Source organism: Stenella coeruleoalba, assembly GCF_951394435.1.
Source record: "Stenella coeruleoalba genome assembly, chromosome: 1".
NCBI lineage: Eukaryota > Metazoa > Chordata > Mammalia > Artiodactyla > Delphinidae > Stenella > Stenella coeruleoalba.
The window spans coordinates 136,069,851-136,092,154 of record NC_137169.1 but is presented as its reverse complement, the minus strand read 5'-3'; the positions used below and the strand labels follow the sequence as shown (position 1 = coordinate 136,092,154).

The 22,304-nt window shown below is 33.6% G+C and overlaps 1 protein-coding gene and 1 pseudogene across 3 annotated transcripts in view; both read left to right on the top strand.

Annotated features, from left to right (window-relative positions):
- LOC307189185 (uncharacterized protein) overlaps positions 1 to 22,304 on the top strand; it is a 347,413-nt gene that overhangs the window by 257,633 nt on the left and 67,476 nt on the right. The window lies entirely within an intron of this gene.
- LOC307196127 (metalloreductase STEAP2-like) lies at positions 8,093 to 9,578 on the top strand (annotated as a pseudogene). The gene has a single exon. The product of its transcript is annotated as a metalloreductase STEAP2-like (transcript).

Sequence of the window (22,304 nt, the reverse complement as noted above, 5' to 3'; positions counted from 1 at the left end):
TTTGACCCCGAAAGTATTAGACCCGTTGACCTCCTTCTCTAAACATGTCTTTCCTTTGGTCCTGGAAAGTTTTATTCACCTGGCTTTCCATCTGTCTCTGGCTGCGTATCACATTCTTTTATAGGCTTCTTCTCCTTTGCTTTTTGGTTAATGTTGAGGGAACATCAATGCTACAATCAAGGCCTTAGAACTTCCACTCTTTAAACCTTCCACAGACAATGGCATTTACTCCCGTGTAGCCTATTGTCTTCTTATATTGAAGTCTCACACATCTATTTCTGTAGTCCACATCTAATTTTTGAGCCTCATGTCCTTATAGTTGACTCTTTCTTAGAACTAACCAATTGGGTATTTCACCAGCATCTCAAAACGCAACCCATCCCAAATGAAAGACTTTGCTTTAATGCTCCCCCTCACAATTACGCTTTTCTCTTATTCCATCCACCAGTAGTTGCATCTTATCCAGTCTTTCATTCAGGTTTCTAAGCTTCAGATCTTACTCCTTTAAATAGTTGTCTTCACTCTTCACTAATTTCCTCAGCTTCATGATTTTCTACTTTCCTCCCATCTTCTAAACTAGTTTGTCTCTTTTTTTTTATGCCCCCAATGCATCCTGCTCTTCCCTCTTTATCAGATGTATTTTTCTTTAATTATTTGACCTATATCCATATATTCTAACTGTAATCCAGTTTTAATGGGGATTACATTTACCCACTTCTCTAGCCTCAGCTCTTACGTAAGTTCTTATCCCATAGCAGGATTTCAATAACTATATATTGAATTAATTCATTCATTAATTAGTGACTTAATCTCTATATGTTTAAGAGCCTAGAAGGAAATATAACCCAATATGTGTACTACCTCAACGCGTGTTGAAATTGGTTTGGGGAAGATGTACATTTATTCTGCTCTCTGCATATTAACAATGAACTATAGAGAGAATGGTTAGTTAATAGTAACATTACAACATTAACAGTTTCTGGGAGAATAAGTTCATTATGATGATAGGTACAAAAATCTGTGGTGCATGATAAAAGTTTGTGGTTGATTAATCAGTGGAAGCAATTGGTAATTATGGTATTCTGAGAAATGTGATGGTGAAAGCATTGACAAACACAAGGTGGCAACTTAAACAGCAGATCAAGGAAGCTATTTATTGAAAAACATATCTTTTGCTTATAATATAATATGTTTCACACATTTTACAATGAACTAGTAATATAGCGCTGAAGAAGATATTCCCGCTTTTGATGAATTTACTGTCTAGATGCATAAAAGACAAGTGAGTTGGCAATTATAATACTGTGTCATAAGTGCTAAGCTAAGGTATACACACAGTTACAAGAAAAGTTGCTAAGAGGATATGATTTCAGAGAGGGAAAATGCCAGAGACAAGGAGAATAGTCATGAAAGAATTGTAGTAATTCAAGAGTGGCATAATAATGACTTGAAATCGTAACAATTAGAATAGAAACAGTTCTTGGCTTGGATTGAAGAATAGGGGATACCAAGAAAGACTATCTCAGAGTTAACACGAACACCAGAGGCATCTGGTGCCATGGGTTGAGGGAAGAGGGCCAGAGCTCTAGGGAAAGGCAGGAGTCGTCAATAGAAGCTGACCTTGCAGACAAATAAAATGAAAATGCAAATTGTATGCATTCTTTCATAACAATGTTATATTTGAAACCCATTTTGAATATATAAGGATATAAAAATAGTTTTTTCTCCCTTTTAAAAAAAAAGATCTTATTGGCAAATTGGGCTTTGGATAAGAGTATACGAGAACGAAAATGTAACAAGGAGTTGACAAGAGGTGACATGATGAGTAAACCAAGTGCACTGAAACTGGAGAATATTGACAGGGGGTGTGGAGATAGACCATTACATAAAGGATAGTTTCCAAACTAGATAATTTATATATAAATTAAAAGGCATTGAGAACATTAATTTCCTCCAACAGTACATTAAGATGTGCGCAAAGATTTTCCAAGTGGAAAATTTGAAAACTTCAACCTGAGCAAGTGATTTCTGTTACCTCAGTCACTTTATTGAACTCTAAATAGAAACCTGAGGAGTATTTGAACGGTGTAGGGAATGAAGTCTAAGTCTTAGAGCAGTGTCAAGACGTATTGACCAAGAATTACAATGGTGATGTTATGTCCACACATAAAGGATAACTCTATCATAGAACAAATTTTTTTCTAGGTTGAAATAGGCGGATGTTGCATTAAACAGAAGTAGGAGTTTAAAATTTGGTTTAATTAAATCATTTAACTCTTGCCTTCACACTCATTAGCAACACAGCAGTGTATGAAATAATATGAACTGACAAAATGGAGCTGTAGCATAAATGATTATTGATCATTTCTACATGTTTCTGTTACCAATATGAAACTTTTGCTAAATAAGAACATATGTATCAAATTATTTGGTAAATTATAAATTTCTTTAATGCTTCCTTTAAGAAATTTTCAAACCAAATGCTAACATTCAGAAATTTAATTTCTATACAGTTGTATAGCTTTAGGGGTTTTTTTTGTTTGTTTTTACATTTATTAAGCAAATTTGCTAAATATTAAACCTTATTTGTAATTATGATGCAAAAACACAGCTGAGGAACTAAACACATAAATTGGGTTCTGTCATAAATATACAGAGCGTACACAGAATGCTCAGGTAGTGTAAACAAAACAGTGAATCTGGCTGAAGATATTGTAAATATTGTGATACACAATTTTATTTATAATTCAACTAGAATATAGAGAGGATAATTTCCATCCCTCAGGGTGTTTATACCATGTATAGTTAGAGAATTTTTCTCGCATAGTTTGTTTTCCAGTTTTTGCTTTTGGTCCTAAGTAAGAATTCAATTATCAACATTCTTGGCTCTTGAAAGATAAGAATCTCCTTGACAAACCAGCATTACAGTTTTTGCAAGAATACTTGAACAATCTAATATAAGAGCTTTAATCAGGACCTTTTTCTAAAATAGCTTACATTCTGATAAAATCAAAATCTAGTGGAAAATGCTTTATTACCTTCCACTGTGTTTTTAGAGAATAGTCAAGCTTATTTTTGATGCCCTGTAAATAAGTACATATCATAAATAACATATAACAATATGAAATTGTTAACTCTTACATGATCAAGACAGTACATTTACAGTGCTTTCTTTAATCTGACTTGTTCATCCACATGCATTATGCTTCAAAGGTACAGGTATAAATAAAAGTTTTGATATATAACTTAAGCATTATATATGCAAATATAGGATAAATAGAAATAAAGGATTCAGTATGAAAGTAAAATGTCAATAAATACATAGGGTGAGTAAGTTAAAATGAATAGTTTTGCATTATGATCTTGAGAAGATTATTAAAATTATAAGAATGGAAATGAGAATTCATTAACAACAAAAACATATTAATATTTAGATAAACAAATCTGACTCTCACAATGTCTTAGTAATTTAGGATAAAATTTGGATAGATATAAAAAGAAAAAAATTGAAATAAATTATATGTGATATTTTAGAAAAAAGACACCTACATTTATTCCTTAAAAAATAATTTCCAAAAAAGAAAAAATTTATATGTGATGAAACATAATAAGAAGAAAAATATTTTTCAGGATAACAATTTCTTCTACTTTTTCTTAGAACTTAATTGTATAAACTAGTTTAGTTTTGGAAGTGGTATTTCTACTTTTGTCTAATCACATCCTAGGAGATTTGGTAGTTTTTCTGTGAAAAACTCAATGGAAATCTTTATGAAGTGTTCGTCATAGATGATTTCTGGCTAGTTGTAGGATTTTTTTTAAAACTTATGTTTCAACGCTGAGTATAATTTGTTCTTCAGACAATCAAGAGTCAATGCTGTGTTGCGGATTTTGTGGTAATTTATAATTTGTGACAATAATTGTAAGAAAATTTTAGGAGACTAGGAATCTTTATTAATTTCTCAATCCTAAAGATTTGAAATTATTCTGAGAACATTGTGAAAAAACCCTAATACTGTGCTGAGTAACGGAAATAGAGCATGCACAGTATATAATACTCTGATATTACCCAGCCAATCTTTTATCTGGTGAAAGAGACAGGCTTGTAACTAAAATCTATTACAAAATTACTATACCTTGGTCTAACTGATACTTGAAAAGCTTAGGAAAAATTAAGAAGACTTAATTCAACCTAGAAAAAATAGGAACACTTAATACAGCCAAAAAGGATTTGATTTTGGAGAGAAGGTACAACTTGAATAAATATGACTTATCTGGAGATGAATATGACTTTATCAGGTCTTGCCCATAGTGAATTTCAGGCAAAATAGAATTTTCTAGCTCATCCATTCTACAGCAAGTATCACCCCTCATTTAATTTAATGGTAGCATAAATCATATAGTATTGTAGTCATTTTCAGCTTTACCTTTTCCACAAATCGTGAACTTCTTCTCATTTTCACCTTTGTATCTAACTCACTTTTATACCCCAGTACTTGTACCTAGCTATTTATCTGAAAACACTTGTTGGCATATTACCGATTAAACTAAGGCATCTTATATTTGTTATAATAAAATTTCAGCCTATGGGTTGTATTTTCCATCTTAGATCCAAGTTTAGTCTTCTATTTTCACATAATAAGAAATGGATAACTAATCATAGAATGTTTTCAGAGTCATATTCAGTCACAGGGAATAGAATAATTGGCCTACTTCAGAAGCATAGCTTTTCCTGAGATGTATATGTAGTACACATCACATTGTGTGCTTTATTACTATAACATATAAGTACATAGACACTTCAGAACATTATGTGTATAAGATAAAATTAAAATAATTACAATGAAATCTCCTTTACAATCATATTTCTACTATGAAAAATACTTGTAATAAGTAAAATATAATCCATGTAGAGTTTGACAGGTCTTATGAAAGCAAATATACTTGAAATAGGTTTTGGGCAGTTTGAACCGTTCTTACAAATGACTTTCACAGTAGTCTTTGCATTTTCTGAGATCAAATGCTTCTAACTTAATAGCAAGTGTATGTCTTTTAGAGGTGTACTGAACACATTCAAGTGATGACTGCAGTTCTCTGAAATGAAGTCACAATCTAACTAGAGATCTCCACGGTGATTAGGTGTATTTGCTTGCCTGTTATAAAATGAAAAGAGAAAAAATGTAATGTAACTACATTCAGTCATTTGAGTTTGAATTTTAGTAAGTGTATTCATTCATAAAATTGCTCGTAATAGGCTATTTAGTTTAAATGGTGAATTCACAAATACTTATGGAATGCTACCTTGTTCTGGGAAATGTGCTAAGTACTGTAAATTCAACAAGGAGGTTTTGTAGGGAAGTGGAGTTCAATAAGCAAGAGCAACTTTAAAAAATGCATATAGTAAAATTATTTGTATGTATACAAATGTATACAGTAAAATTTGTGTAATTAGTAAAATAATATTATGTTCTGGAGTCAGAAAGAGGAACACTGAAATCTGGCCTCAGAAGACCTCTGGAGGGACAGGCGGGCTGAATCCTAGAGGCTGAGTGGGAGTTGATTGGATGAAAATGGGTGAAGCACACACAAGGCAAAGTGATTGGTGTTACCTCAGTCATAGAAATGAGACATAAGGTGGTTTTGGAGGTTACCTTAAGCTACTAGATCATACTGTAACATAAATTTCAGGTCTAAGAGTGAACAACTGTTGGAGGAGGTCACCGAAATGCTGTGACTGGCAGTTGACCCACTAGTTGGACCCAGGCAATAGGAGGCTCCTCACCCTATCCACTATCTTGGAATGTACCTTCTTCCCACCATTCCCACACTAGGGACTGTTTCAAGGACACAGCCTTGAGAGAGTAAGGCATTGGGATCATCTAGACCATGTAATACATGACCAAACCCCGTTAGGGCCTCTATATGAACTTTTTCTACAAATTGAAGTATAGTTGATTTAGTATGTTCTGTAAGTTTCAGGTGTACAGCAAGATGATTCATATATATATATATATATATATATATATATATATATGTATATATTATTTTTCAGATTCTTTTCCATTATATGTTATTAAAAGATATTGAATGTAGTTCCCTGTGCTATAGAGTAGGTCCTTGTCATTTATATATTTTATGTATAAAGTATGTATATGTTAATCCCAAACTCCTAATTTATTTCCCCCCCTTTCCCCTTTGGTAACCATTAGTTTGTTTTCTATGTCTGTGAGTCTGTTTCTGTTTTGTCAGTAAGTTCATTTGTATCATTTTTTTTAGACTCCACGTATGATTGCTATCATATATTTATCTTTCTCTGTATGACTTACTTCACTTAGTATGATAATCTCTAGGTTCATCCATATTGCTGCAAATGGTATTGTTTCATTCTTTTTTATGGCTGAGTAATATTCTATTACATTCTATATATGTACCACATCTTCTTTATCCATTCCTTTGTCGATGGATATTTAGGTGTCTTTCACATCTTGGCTATTGTAAATAGTGCTGCTATGAACATTGGGGTGATGTATCTTTTCAAATTAGAGTTTTCATCTTTTCAGGATATAAGACCAGGAGTGGGATTGCTGGTTCATGTGATAATTCTATTTCTAGTTTTTTAAGGAACCTCCATACTGTTCTCCATAGTGGCTGTACCAATTTACATTCCCACCAACAGTGTAGGAGGGTTCCCTTTTCTCCACAGCCTCTCCAGCATTTATTATTTGTAGACTTTTTGATGATGGCCATTTGACTGGTGTAAGGTGATACCTCATTGTAGTTTTGATTTGTATTTATGTAATAATTATCGATTTTGAGCATCTTTTCATGTGCCTTTTGTCCATCTGTATGTATTCTTGGAGAAATGTCTATTTAGGTCTTCTGTCCATTTTTTGATTGGGTTGTTTGTTTTTTTGATATTGAGCTATATGAGCTGTTAATATTTTTGGAAATTAATCCCTTGTTGGTAGCATCATTTGCAAATATTTTCTCCCCTTCTTAGGTTGTCTTTTCATTTTGTTTATTGTTTCCTTTGCTGTGCAAATACTTTTAAGTTTAATTAGGTCCCTAATTAGGACAGTATAGTAAATGACCAAACCCTGGTAAGGCCTCTGTATGAGCATTTAAGATTCTGACAGGTGGGTGTGGAGATCTACTCATCCTGAAGCTGCTCAAGACAAGTATGTAAGTTCCCCTTGCTTATTAAATTGCCACCTACCAATTTGGAGTGGTCTGCCTCTTTCTTTGGTATCTCCTTGCCCTCCTTGTACAGAGGCCAGTTTAGAATGTCACCCAGTGGGGCGGGAACTAGTTGGTAGGGAGCATAAAAATATTCACAAAGAACTGTTTTCTAAAACTGATGACCACAGCAGCAAGAGAGGAGAACACAGCTATAGAGCAATGCTTCCAGGGATGGGACTTTCCAGATATTTCCTGAATTGCTTGTCAAGTTTTTCAGCCACAGATTGTCTTTGTGCTTGATTCCATTCTTTTAATACTGTCGCTTTCTCTGTCTTGTTTTATCTTTCCCCCTTAAATATTACTTTTTTCCATTGCATGTCCATAAAATAGTCATTTCATCTGCTATAAAGTTTGTTGTTGCCTCATCACTGCATTGAAAATGCACCCTTTACCTCCCACTGCTTGAGCCAAACTACTGGCTGTACATTTTTCACATCCTCTGAGTGGCAGCAGCAGCAGCAGTGGGACCGCTTCTGAAGTGCTGTCATCAAGTTGTCTGATGTGACCCAGGAAGAAGGGAGAGACTGACAGGGGGCATTATAGAAAGGGGCCAGTCGGAGGTGGGGAAGCCGCCAGCCGCGGGCTGGGGGCGGGGTCTTTAGGCCGAAGAGCCCTGGGAGGCCCCTGGGGAGGCCCCAGGGGAGTCGGCACTGCTCCAGGGGAGCTGCTAGGCCCGCCTCTGCCCCCCGCAGAGGGCGCGGAGAGCTTTGCTGTTCAAAGAGGGGCCCGTGGTAGCATCGGCACTACCTTATCAAAAGTGCAGAATCTCGGGCCTCTCTCCAGACCTACTGAATCAGAATCTGCGTTTGAACAAGATTCTCAGGATATCCGTGGTGATCTTGGAAGAGTCCGTATCATGGAATCGATCTCTATGATGGAAAACCCCAAGAGCCTTAGCGAAACTTTTTTGCCTAATGGCGTAAGTGGTATCAAAGGTGCAAAGAAAGTCTCTGTAGGTGTAATTGGAAGTGGGGATTTTGCTAAATCCCTGACCATTTGACTTATTAGATGTGGCTATCATGTGGTCATAGGAAGCAGAAATCCTAAGTTTGCTTCTGAATTTTTTCCTCATGTAGTAGATGTCACTCACCACGAAGATGCTCTAATAAAAGTAAATATAATATATGTTGCCATACATAGAGAACATTACATCTCCCTGTGGGACCTGAGACATCTGCTTATGGGTAAAATCCTTGATTGATGTGAGCAATAACATGAGGATAAACCAATACCCAGAATCCAATGTGGAATATTTGGCTTCATTATTCCTGGACTCCTTGATTGTGAAAGGATTTAATGTTGTCTCAGCTTGGGCACTTCAGTTAGGACCTAAGGCTGCCAGCCGGCAGGTTTATCTGTGCAGCAACAACATTCAAGCTTGACAGCAGGTTATTGAACTTGCCGGTCAGTTGAATTTAATTCCCATTGACTTGGGATCATTCTCATCAGCTAGGGAGATTGAAAATTTACCCCTGCGACTGTTTACTCTCTGGAGAGGGCCAGTGGTGGTAGCCTGGCCACGTTTTTCTTTCGTTATTCTTTTGTCCGAGGTGTGATTCATCCATATGCTAGAAACCAGCAGAGTGACTTTTACAAGATTCCTATTGAGATTGTGAATAAAACCTTGCCTATAGTTGCCATTACTTTGCTGTCCCTGGTCTACCTGACAGGTCTCCTGGCAGCTGCTTATCAGCTTTATTAAGGCACCAAGTACAGGAGATTTCCACCTTGGTTGGAGGCCTGGTTACAGGTAGAAAACTGCTTGGATACTACGCTTTTTCTTCGCTTCAGTCCATGTTGCCTACAGCCTCTGTTTACCAGTGAGAAGTCCAGAGAAATACTTGTTTCTCAACATGGTTTATCAGCAGGTTTGGGACGTACTTGATATTTATCTGATGCTAGTAAAATACTTGATTCGTATAATTTGTAAAACATAAGATTTAAAATACTGTAAAATTTTACATACCTTGCAATAGAAATTTTGGTATATTTAGGGAGGGGAAAGAATTATTCTTTAAATAATGTTTCTGCATAAGAATTATGTGGCTAATTCTAAATCATTTAGAGTAAAAGCTGCTACTATCCCTTTCTTTGCAGAATAAAAGCAGAGAAGTAAAAAAAAAAAAGGGGGGGGCCAGTCACCATAGAGTGACTATATTTTTTAACATTGCATTTTATCAAAAGAATATTTTTTCTTTCCCTTTAAGAAGTTTTGATCAATTACAGCAGCTCAGAATATCATGGACATCTCTGCACCTCCAAAATACAATAACCTGTCAATGAATATGATGAATTAATCATAAATCCAAGACCACAAAGTCATTATTCAAAAATTGACAAAGTGCATCATGTTTTGAAATAAAAGGCTGTTATAAAGCATTACTACCCTTTTACTTATCAAAGTCAAGTAGTAGTTTTAACAAGTTAGTTTCCACAAAAGCTTTAACAAGATGAATGGATTTATAACACTGTCAGATACAACTAAGAAAAACTTGGAAATAACTGACGAAAAAAAGCCCAAGAGACTTTTTTCCATTCATCCTCACCATCACAGGTACTGTCTGACAGCACATCTCGTCTTTCTGATGTTCAGTACAAGAGATTACGTATCTGACACTGGATTTTTATAGGTAAATACAAGAATTCCTTATTATAAAATGGTCTTTTGAGAAATTTATAATATTTTGGCATCACTTTCAAGAAGAAACAAGGACTCAAAAATATAAGTAACTTCAACTTATACATTCTTCCACTCTCCTGCCTCTTGCTGTAGAATTTGTAAAAACTAAAATACAGGATGCTTTTTACCCTGTTGTAGCTGTTTATACTTTACATATATGATACCACTGGGAAAAACTTTTAAAGGATCTTATGATAGTATGAAAATAGATTTCATTTATGATTCCCCCCAAAAAAATTTAAATCAATTTTTAATATTTGAACAAACTCAAATAAATCTCAATTAATGTATTTTTTTTGTCAAATACAGCTTTAGAAATGTTTTGATTCCAGACATTTCAAGGAATGAAAGTACATGAATTTGAATGAATTCACCATGACCAAAAACCAACAGCTATTTGTTGGTTTTATTAGTTCATTACCTAATTATTTGTTAATTTGTGCAAAATAAAGTGGCCTCATTGAACGTTTTAATGATTTTGCTGCTTATTTATACAGTGTTAAGCATATATAAAGTTTTCAATAAATGCTAGTTATTGTCATCATAATTATACTAACCTGCATCTCTTGGACTCCTCCATTTTCAGAGAACTTTCACTATTGATACTCTGTGTCTATATGTTTTCACCCTCTCCTCCTCTACTGTTGCCATTTCATCACCATTTGTATTTAATAAAGATTAAATTTCACAGTGAAATGATTGACGTTTCTGACTCAAGTGCTCGTGACTCTCCATTGGTCTTCCATTGCTGCCTCCCTGGTCACGTGGTCTTCTCTCTTCATGAGTCTGTGTCTTCTCCTCTTCTTATAGGGAGACAAGTCCTGTGGATTAAGGACCATCCTAATCAGTATAACCTCAGACTAACTTGATTATACCTGCAAAGACCCTGTTTCCAAATTAGGTCACATTCAAAGGTACTAGGAGTTAGGACTTCAGCATACCTTTTGTGGGATGCAATTCAACCCTTAATATTCTTGTTTTCATATCAGTGTTATTCTGCCTCCCTAAGTTTGGAATTTTTCTTCTTCTCTATTTTATGAAAGATATAGTATATGGTTGCTATCAGTTCTTCCAAACGTGTTTGAGAGAACTCAGCTGTGAAAGCATATGGGTCTCGAGTTTTCCTTGTAGTAATGTTTCTAACAAATTTAACTTCTTTAATTGGGAGAGGGCAATTCTGTGACAAGTGTGGTAAGTTGTGATTTTTCAGGGAGATGGTCCAATTTCTTGGCATAGGGTTGTACATGAAAATCTTTTTTACCTTTTATTGTCTGTGGGATGATCAGTATTGATATTCTTTCTTTCATTTCTGATGTAGGTAATTTTTAATCCTCTCACTTGCTCCTTCTCTTTCTTTCACATCATCTTGTTAATGTACCTGTTCTTTGTTAATTCTACTATTACTGTTCCACTTTCTCTTTTATTTGTGCTCTTATCACTATTATTATCCTTCTTACTAATTGCATCAGATATAAATTACTCAACTTTTACTTTTTATGACAGATGATTTATTTCTACTCTTTTTATGACAGATGATTTATTTCTACTCTTTTAAAATATGAGCATTTATAAGTTTCTCTCTAATCACTGCTTTAATTCTATTCCACAAATTTAGATACATTGAGATTTTAACATAATTAATTTCAAAATATTTTATAATTACCCCTGTGATTACTTTTTTTTAATCCATGAGTTCTTTACAGATGATTTTTAAAATTTCCAAATATATGGGACATTTCTAAATGCCTTTTATAATTAATTATTATTTTAAGACCAGTATGGTCAGAATATACTTTTTAATATTTCTGTCTTTGAAACTATTGAGACTGGTGCATATGGCTTATTTTGATGAAAAGTCTGAGTGAAGAATAAATATTCTGTAATTATTAGGTATAGCATTTTGTAAAACCAGTCAGGGTAATTTACTGACTGTTTTTATACCTTCCAAATCATTACTGCTTTTTGTCTAGTTATCAATTCCAGAGAGATGTTTGTCAAAATCTCCAACTATGCTTTTGGATTTAACCCTATTGCTTTAATTTCTGTGAGCTTTTGATTTATTTATTTTAAAAATTCTGTTACCATGTAAATCACCAGGAATTTATATCTTCCTGACATTTGAAACTTTTATCATCTTCTGTGATAGTCTTTGTCTTGATACTTAATATTTCCACTATTTTTATAACCCTACCATTTTCTTACATTTACTGTTGTTTGATAAATCTCTTTCCATCATTTTCTTTTATTCTATCAGTGTTTTAAATTCAAATTATGACCCTGTAGAGAGCATATGCTTTGGTCTTGTTTTGAATTCAACCTAACTTCCTCTCACTTGGAATATTTAGATCATTAATTGTAAACAAAATTAATATAAATTGTTTGACTGAGTTCTATCTTACTACTTGCTACTTCCCCAATCCTCTCTACTGATCCTTCTTGTCCTACTGTTGGGTTCTTTCTTGAGTTATCTACTGGTTTTTGAAAAACTATTCTAGTTTATTTATTCTATTGACTTTTTACCTATACCTCTTTACACTTTTTAGTTATTTCTCTAGGGATTAAAGAATTAATCCTTTGAATATAGACAATATTTTATAATAACTTTAAATGGAGTAAAATCTATAAAAAAATATTGGATCACTATATTATACCTGAAATGAATATGATATTCTAAATCAACAATACTTTAATATAAGAAGTAAATTTTTTAAAATGTGCCCTTAACCTATTACAGTCCCCCTTGATCTAGTACATAAAATGTAAAAGTCTTGCTACAGATATGTACAATTAAGTGCCCTCATCCTTTGTGCAATAGTTTTCATGTATATTACATCTATGTACATTAAAGACAACACAACACAGGATTATATTTACAGTTTTGCATGCCCTTCATTTCTTCCTACACCTAACGTTCTATTTGGTCTAATTTATCTCAAATTACCTATTTACTGTTATTTGCAGTTCAGCTCTGATGGCTGGAAACTTACTCATGTTTTATTTATCTACAGAAGGTTTTATTTTGTCTTCATATGAAGGGTAGTTTTACTAGATATGGAATTCTGGGTTAAGAGTTTGGGTTTTGTTGTTGTCGTTGTTTTGATAAGTTGGATTTCATCAATAAAATAGCACAATATCCTGATAGATAGATGATAAGATGAGTTACATCCTGGGGAAAATGTTGCAAACTACAATTCTACAGCAAATTGTTTATAGGATATATTAAAAACTCAACAGTTGAATGATTAGGAAATGGGCAGAGTACAGATATGTCACTGAGGAGAACTGTATTACTCAGGGTTCTCCAGAGAAATAGAAACAGTAGTATGTGTATATGAGAGGAAGAGAGAGAGAGAGAGAGAGAGACAGAGAGAGAGAATGAGAACTATTGTAAGGAATTGTCTCGTGTGATTCTGGGGCCTGACAAGTGCAGACACAATCTGCAGGGCAGACTGGCAGACTGGAGATCCAGGGAAGAGGTTGATATTATTACAACTGGGGTCCAAAGTTGTTCTGGAGGCAGAATCCTGTCTTCCTCAAGAGACCTCACTTTTTTTTAAACTTCAGCGAAGTGGAAGAGATCCATCCACATTGTGAAGGGTAATTTGCTTCTTTCAAAGTCTACTGATTTAAATTTTAATCTCATGTAAAAATACCTTCAGTGTTACCTAAACTGGTCTTTGATCAAATATCTTGGTACCATGGCTTAGTCAAGTTGATACATGAAATTAACAATCACAAGTCTGTGCACATGGCAAGTAAACACTTGGAAGAAATTCACCATCAGCCGTTCAAAGAAATACAAATTAAAAGCACAATTAAATATAACTACACAACTTTCTTATCAGAATGGCTAATGTTTTTTTAAAGTGATACAAAATGCAGGTCAGGATGCAGAGAAATTGGATCATTTTCATATTGTACATGGGAATAGCCGCTGTGGAAGACAACTGGACAGTTTCTTAAAAAAAAACTGAACATGTAACTGTCATATGATCTGGCCATTGCACACTTATCACAGGTAAATGAAAACTTATATTCACACAAAAATATTTCATACATATTCATAGCACATTTATTTGTAATAGCCAAAATCTGGAATCACTTCAACAAATGAATGGGTAAACAAACTGGTAAATGCAGACCTTCAACAATCTGATACCTACAAAACTCCTAATAAACTCCATAGAATTATGCTGCATTAAAACTAATAATTCTACATCGTTACATACTGTATTATTCCATTTATCCATAACATTTCTTGAAATGATGAAATTATAGAATGGAGAGGAGATTACAGGTTGCCAGGGCCTAAGGCGGGAGTAGGGGCAGGAAGGAAGTGAGGTGTGTATGGCTATAAAACAGTAGCCACAGGGTTACTGAAAGATGTTACCTTTGGGGAAAACTGTGTCAATGGTAGGGATATCTGTGTCTTATTTCTTACAACTGCATGTGAATCTATAATTATTCCAAAATAAAATGTTTAATTAAAAATCAGTTAGGAAGACTAATGAAGGTCTGCCTTAACAGGAAATAAAATTAATTGCAAAAGCAATTTGTGAGACAGATCTATACGTATTGATATAGAAACCATGTTGTAAAACATATTAACAAATCATTTGTGCAGAATAAGTAGAAACTCATGACTCTCTCTGTATATTATACTTTTCATTTGAAAAAATAACACATATGCTAATATTTTCAAAGGGCACTAGTAGTTTACACCCAAAACGATAGGGGGTGGTAACTTTAATGAGGAGAGTTTTTGTGAGTAGGTCTATGTTTTGTGGTGTTGTTTTGAATAAAACAAAGTCCAAGAGATGTTACACATCTATGCCTGGTTCTTTCAATTGTATGTGTTTTGTGTTTGGTTGGTTGGTTGCTAGTTCGGGTTTTTATGTTGTGCATCTTTGCGGTCTCTCAAATGTTGATCTGCGCAGTCTCTGTTTCTGGAACAGCCAGTTTGGTCACCTGTGCCAAAGACCAGTGAGTCACTCTGTATGACAGACTCTAGGTCCATCCACCTCACTACAAATAACTCAATTTCGTTTCTTTTTATGGCTGAGTAACATTCCATTGTGTATATGTGCCACATCTTCTTTATCCATTCATCTGTCGATGAACACTTAGGTTACTTCCATGTCCTGGCTATTGTAAATAGTGCTGCGGTGAACATTGTGGTACATGACTCTTCGTGAATTATGGTTTTTGATACTGATATACATTTGTTGAAAAACTCCTTTCTAGCAAAATTCCATTTATATGATTTATTGATTCCTATTTCATTGACACATTTTTGGCATGAATTTTTTCATTTAAAAATAAAATTAAATCTGGTTGATTGATTCTTTATTCAATCTATGTCATATTTTACTTATAACTTCTTTTGTTATTTTTATTGGAGCCATTATTACCGCAAAAGCCAAATTTAGAGGGCAAATTTTGTCTAAAGAATTAGCTCTTCAGTTTTTTAAAAAAATAATATTTGGGGGCTTCCCTGGTGGCTCAGTTGTTGAGAGTCCGCCTGCCGATGCAGGGGACACGGGTTCGTGCCCCGGTCCAGGAAGATTCCACATGCCGCGGAGCGGCTGGGCCCGTGAGCCATGGCCGCTTAGCCCACGCGTCCGGAGCCTGTGCTCCGCAATGGGAGAGGCCACAACAGTGAGAGAGGCCCAAGTACCACACACACACACACAAAAAAAATAATAATATTTGGATCTTAATATGTTGTCATTTCAATTTATGTTGATTGTTACTATTAAATTATGTTTTTGAGAGAAAGTTTGTTGTTTAAATGTTATTGAAGTAACTGGCAGTTCAGCAGGGTCTGATTGCTTATCAACCTTCAGCTTGTTACAGGAAAATAATACAATATAGTAATTACCTTAAAAAGAGGATATGAATATATTTATAAATAAACTAAATATGTATAAATCATAACTATATAATTTATTCATTATACTTAATAAGTACTATGCAGTATGATATAAAATAGCATTTTCTCTTTGAGTTCATAGAGACTGATTACTAGTAAAGGATTGAGCACATAGACTATGTTATTAGTAAAGGATTTTGAGATTAGATCATTTCTCATTCAGGAAGAACTATTACAAATACTACATTATTTCAGAAACTAAGGAAAATGCTAAAATTTTTAAGGAACCACATAGCTATTTTAGTTGTGGGAGGCCCTCAAACTGATCACTTGCAAAGCTAAAGTAAATCCAGGGAAAATTTATTAGCATTTCCATTATTTAAAGAAGAAGATAGATAGTCTATATGTCTAAAAGAACAGTGACATAAAATTATTTTGTTAGTTCCACAGGGGTTTATTGCTATTCAATTTAGAAGTAACCCTTGAGCAGTAAGGAATTGATTTTCCTGTTTAGTATGTAAAATTTGGAAGGCAGTAAAAGAGATTAGCATCAAAATTTTTACACTTTGGAAAGTTTGCTCTCTAGTGTTTGATAACAGAATTTTTCAAATCTTTTACACTTAAGAGTGAAAAGAAAATAGATCCTCTTCTTCTCTTTGAAAAAGTACAGATTTAATAATGATTCACATACAAAAACTCTTCTTGACTTGCACTTAAAGTGAAGAAAAACTACAGGTTTCTTCCAGAGTCTTAAAATAGGGTTAAGTTTCTTTCCTCAGTAATTTTGAAGCAGTGAGATGCTCCTGTACAATATCACTGAGGAAAACTTGTAACAGGAAAACAAAATCACTGACTGATCTGAAGTAAGCAGCCTATGAAAGTTAGGAATCTTCTGTTGTAAATCCCACTAGCCTATGTGCCAGAGGAGACACTGCTGTACCGCTATTGAGACAAAATTATCTTTTGTCAAGAAAAATATTGAAATATGAAGGCGCTTAGGTTTTTGTCTCAATTTTTAAGAGTTTGCTTAATGTTTAGTAGGTACAAAAATGAAAAACATTGAACAGCAACAAGAAAGAGTTGACTCAATGAGCTGAGAGGTAGAAATAAGTATTGATCCTATTTTTTCAACAACTTGTGTCAGTTTGGTATACACTACTCAAATATTTATCAAAAATACCTTTAGGGCTTCCCTGGTGGCGCAGTGGTTGAGAGTCCGCCTGCTGATGCAGGGGACACGGGTTTGTGCCCCAGTCCGGGAAGATCCCACATGCCGCGGAGTGGCTGGGCCCGTGAGCCATGGCCGCTGAGCCTGCGCATCCAGAGCCTGTGCTCCGCAACGGGAGAGGCCACAGAAGTGAGAGGCCCGCGTACCACAAAAAAAAAATAAAATAAAAAAATACCTTTAAAAATCTATCTTATTTCCACATAATCAAGCATATAATTATATGTATATAGGTGTGTGTGTAAATATATATATGTATGTATACATATATATAAATTGTTACAGTTTTGTTTCTTCGATGATAATTGTAAAAAATGGAAAATACATTGTATACAAACATAAAGTAAAAATGTACAAGTCTTATGAAAGAAATTTTGTAACAATTTGGCATTCAAGAAAATAACATGATGAAGTGAGAGAGTAGCATTGACATATATACACTACCAAATGTAAAATGGATGGCTAGTGGGAAGCTGCTGCATAGCACAAGGAGATCAATCCATGCTTTGTGACCACCTAGAGGGATGGGATAGGGAGGGTGGGAGGGAGACACAAGAGGGAGGAGATACGGGGATATATGTATATATAGCTGATTCACTTTGTTGTACAGCAGGAACTAACACAACATTGTAAAACATTTATACTCCAGTAAAGATGTGGAAAAAAATAACATTCTTATATTGTAAACCTCTATTATCATTTTGTCCATAATGCAAATTACAAGGCTTTTGTTAACCTTACAGTTATTAAGCTTAAATCTACACCAGTGTTGCTAAATAGGAAAATGAAGAACTGCTAAAAAGCTGTGATATGATTTACGTGAATTCCCCATTTTCTACAGTGTACTAATAAAGTGACAAATATGATTCCAGTGTCTCTGTTATTTTGCTTGTGGAAATCCATGTCAAACCTGGATATGAAATAATTTAGTACAGTCAGCTTTAATTTCACTGCATCAATCATTTCACCCCTTGTTTCTCAAAAGAGATCTTGATCCAACATTGACTTGCTGTGGTCTTTACTTTTTCTGACATTAATATTTCCACCCAAAATTTGGGGGTATGTTTTGGTTTGTTGGCATGGCTATTGTTTCTCAAATAATCTTTGTGCATACTTTGTGACCAGTTTTTAGTACAGTTTAAATAATTGACTTACGTTTTAACAACTTATGAAAATCAAAGTTGCCCCAGTCAAAATATTTGTTTTGCCTGCTGCCTCATTATTATTTTTTTTGTTGGGATTACTTTGTTTTTTCTATTTTATGATGTTTCTCTTTTAGATATTTATGTTTTCTAGTGATTTATGAAGTAGATATCATAGGTTTATTTTTTCTGGTTGTTCCTTTTATGTATTCTAAGAAATAATATTTAGACAACAGTGTAGTAACACTTAAAGTCTATTATGAAATTTGGTTCATTTGTTCATTAATCTGTTCATTCATTAAAAAATATTTATTGACATCTGATATTTGCATGATATCTTGCTAGACTAATAGAAATATTATATGTCTAACAATAAAGGTTTTGTTTAACTGCGGGTGATTCAGGGATATAAGTAGATTTTATAGTATCAAGATGTTAAAATAATAAAAAAGAGATTGATTCCATTGACAAAAACAAAACAAAAACTAAGTTCATTCTTTCATCATTCCAATGGAAAATACAAATACTTTTATCAATTACAAAATCAAACACAGTTACATTGTATCCAAATATCAGATTCATCTCTTTAGGAACTTGAGTGATAAGGAATTTTCCCACCCTAATGCATAATTTCTAATTAATAGCTAATAGGTTCACTCTAATGATTAATTTCTTACATTAGGATTCTAGTATTCTGGTCCCTCTTTATAGAAGATGTTTGGCTCTGATCCTGCAGCTGTTTTTAGTCACTCAAGGTCAGAGAGATCGAACAGAGAGAAAAGAGGAAGATATGAGGTTACCCTCTTGATGTTTTCCATATCAACTATTGGAAAAAATTATCCTATTCCCAAACTATTTATGAACCGATTTTAGTAATTTTAAAGAAATATTTGTTTCACCTATGCAAAATAATGCTTTATTTCAACCTCAAATACAACTTCAAATAGAGAAGAGTTATCCTTCCAGATGTGTTTAATTATTTCTTAGTCATTTATTATAACAATGTACTAAACACAAACTAATGAATGAATACTAAAGTATAGAGTGAGATTTGAGCAAAATTAAAAAATTTTTTTGAATAAAGGTACTTCTATCTTCATTCTATTTTGTCTCCCTTTTTTCTCTGAGTACTCACACTTCAGATCCTTTTAAAATGTTTTCTAGCCACCAAGAAGTACTCACTGTAGTCTCTCATCCAGAATTGCTTATTTGCGTAATGCGTCATCCTGTGTGTGTGTGTGTGTGTGTGTGTGTGTGTGTGTGTATGTGTGTGCATTCATGCGTGTGTATGTATCTCGATTGCCATCACATTTAGCCTTTCTAATTTCCTTAATTTTATTCTTCTAAAGATATCTAATTAACAAATTAATAGTATGTTTCATTTGGGGCTGGTGGCATTTTGAAAAGCAATGTTCTTTTCTGAAAAAGGACTTTAGTTTTATACAGTCCCTCATTTCCTTGATTCAAAGGAGTTTCAAATTATGCATCTTTTATGCATTCTAACAGGATATTTTGGAAATTGATCCCCAGATCAATATCCATGTAGTCATTAGAACTTTTCTTCTTATTTCTATATATATGACTGCTTGGATATTTGAATCTGATACTCAGGCAATTATTTTTAAAAAGTTTGCCAAAACCTCAGAAAGCCAAAATCATTTAGTTAATTACGGTGTCTATTAAAGAAAACAATTCTTTACACTACATCTTTATCTAGGAAAAAATGTGTCTTTTCTCACTAACTAGGAAATGTGAGTTCTTAGGTGAATTAAACTAATAATTATGTTTATATTGATTTGTGTTTATTGTAAGTATTTTCATATTACTTTTAATTTGTAAAAATGGGAAAATTCTCCACATTTTATTATTAAATATTACTTGGAAACATATGCTGAATCAACAAAACGGATCAGGGTTATAGCTGGTTTATATGGAAGTAGAAACCTCTAATGGATTTCAGTGAGTATAGTTCATAATATTATCTGCCATTTATAAATACATCAGAAACTTTTCAATGAGGTAATAATTTTAAGCTATGAATTATTTTTTTTCATGAGAAAAGTATTAGAAAAATCATACTGATATTCAAAAAATTACCAAGATAAAATATTTTAAATTAGTGACTGGATAATGTAATTTTAATATAAAAATGCAGTACACCAGCTATAAATGTCACCAAGAGCTGAATATCATTCATCAAAAGTAGTTAATGTGTATATGGTTCAGAATTATTTAATTATTACAGTACTAAACTATGCCTAACATAATTTATAATGTTCTATCAAAGTTGAGTTACAGAGAGAATTAATGGTGTATATGTTGAATATTTGAAAAAGTAAATTAATCAATTTAAAATCCAAGAAATATTAAAGGCAATAATATACATGAGTACACTTATTTAGATACACAATAGAATAAAAGAAAATCATATACTATCCTTGAAACTGATAGTAAACTGTCTTCCCACCTTAGAGTCCAAGCCATGGTAATATTGAAAAATTTTGTGGTCAAACAATATCCACTGAGTATAAATTCTCAAATTTGCAGGATATACTCTGCACGTTTCACCATCTCTTTGTAACTTAAATTTATGAGGGATTTTAATATTAGCTTTTTAAAAATCTACTTTAAGTTATGTTGTATTAAAGCTACCTGTTCTAATCTATATGTACATTATTTTACATTTACTAAAAATTTCTAGTAAAAAGATTTTTTTCTTCCAGGAAAGAATTTAAATTGATATCCACACATATCTGTGATTCTTACAGGATGTCTGATATTATGCTTAAACATTATGTTTGTATTCTTTCCTCTTTTTTTCAGGATATAGGTTTAATTGCTTTTTGTATTTGAATATTTTTATTTTTTCAGTCTTCTATTTATTACTCTGTCTTGGTCACAAGTTCAATTTAAAAGGATGTTTTCTCCTTTAAGTTTTACCCTTCACTATAAAGTTTTTCTTTTTTCCTATTCAGAACTCTTATTTCAACCGAACATATTTATCACTCCATCCAAAAGTACTATGGATTATTTATTTCTGAATCATCACACTATTTCCACTAATATCTAAAATAGCTGGGCTTTAATTCATTCTTGTTCTGCTCTGAATCACCAGAGGTGATTAGCATAGCCTCTTTAGCAAGAAGAAAAGCCACAAAGACCTTTAGGGCCCCTGGAATTGAAGGTCCTGCGAATGATAATTATCCAGTGTTTAAACAATTAAATTCATTTCCAAATGGCCTATCTTGAATGAAATTCATAGAACACATTAATAAATTATTGAACCAAATCAAATTTTACTGTGCCATTTTTCTTATTTTTAACAGTAGAGTTCTCATAATAAATAGGAGCCATGATTCTGTACCTCAAAAAGAGTGAATTCATTTATTATTTTGAAATTGTATTATTATTGTGTTAACTTAAGTAGATGTCAGGTGCTTCAGTTTAAATGACTCATAATGCCTGGCCTTTCTTTACCTAGAACTCACTGTTAGTCCCTTCCTGTATGCTGTAGGCAGAATAATGGCCTCCCCAACTCCTCAAATGTTCACGTCTTAATCCCTAGAATTTGTGCATATGTTATGTTACATGGTGAGGGAGAATTAAGGCTTCAGATGGAATTAAGTTTGCTAATAAAATGACTTTGAACTGGAGGGATTATCCTGGATTTTCCTGGTTAGTGCAACATTATCACAAGGGTTCTTATAAAGGCTAGAGAAAGATGGAAGAATCAGTGTCAGAGTGATGAGATGTGAGGAAGACTCAACCAGCCGTTGCTGGTTTGGTTCATGACTCCATTCACTGGTTCATATATGATACTGACATTGGTAAGATTAACACGAGGTATTCCTACAGCACTACCAAAAGGACTCTTACTCATTCCCCAACATTAAAGATTCCCAGTTTTGTTCACTTTATCCAAGTTTGGAGAAATTTAAAAAGCCAAGAGGCAGAGATTTCAATGACACCGTTGACCTGAAATCTCTTGGGCAGTTTATGCAAATTAATCAAGATAAAGATATACAAATGGGCCAGGGGTCCTCAGCTTAATTCCTTGCTGAGGAACCAAAGCCTTCTGCACAAGGTCACAAGATTTTAAGTTTTATTACTTTTATTTTTATTCATTTTAACTTTAGTATTTTATTTCTG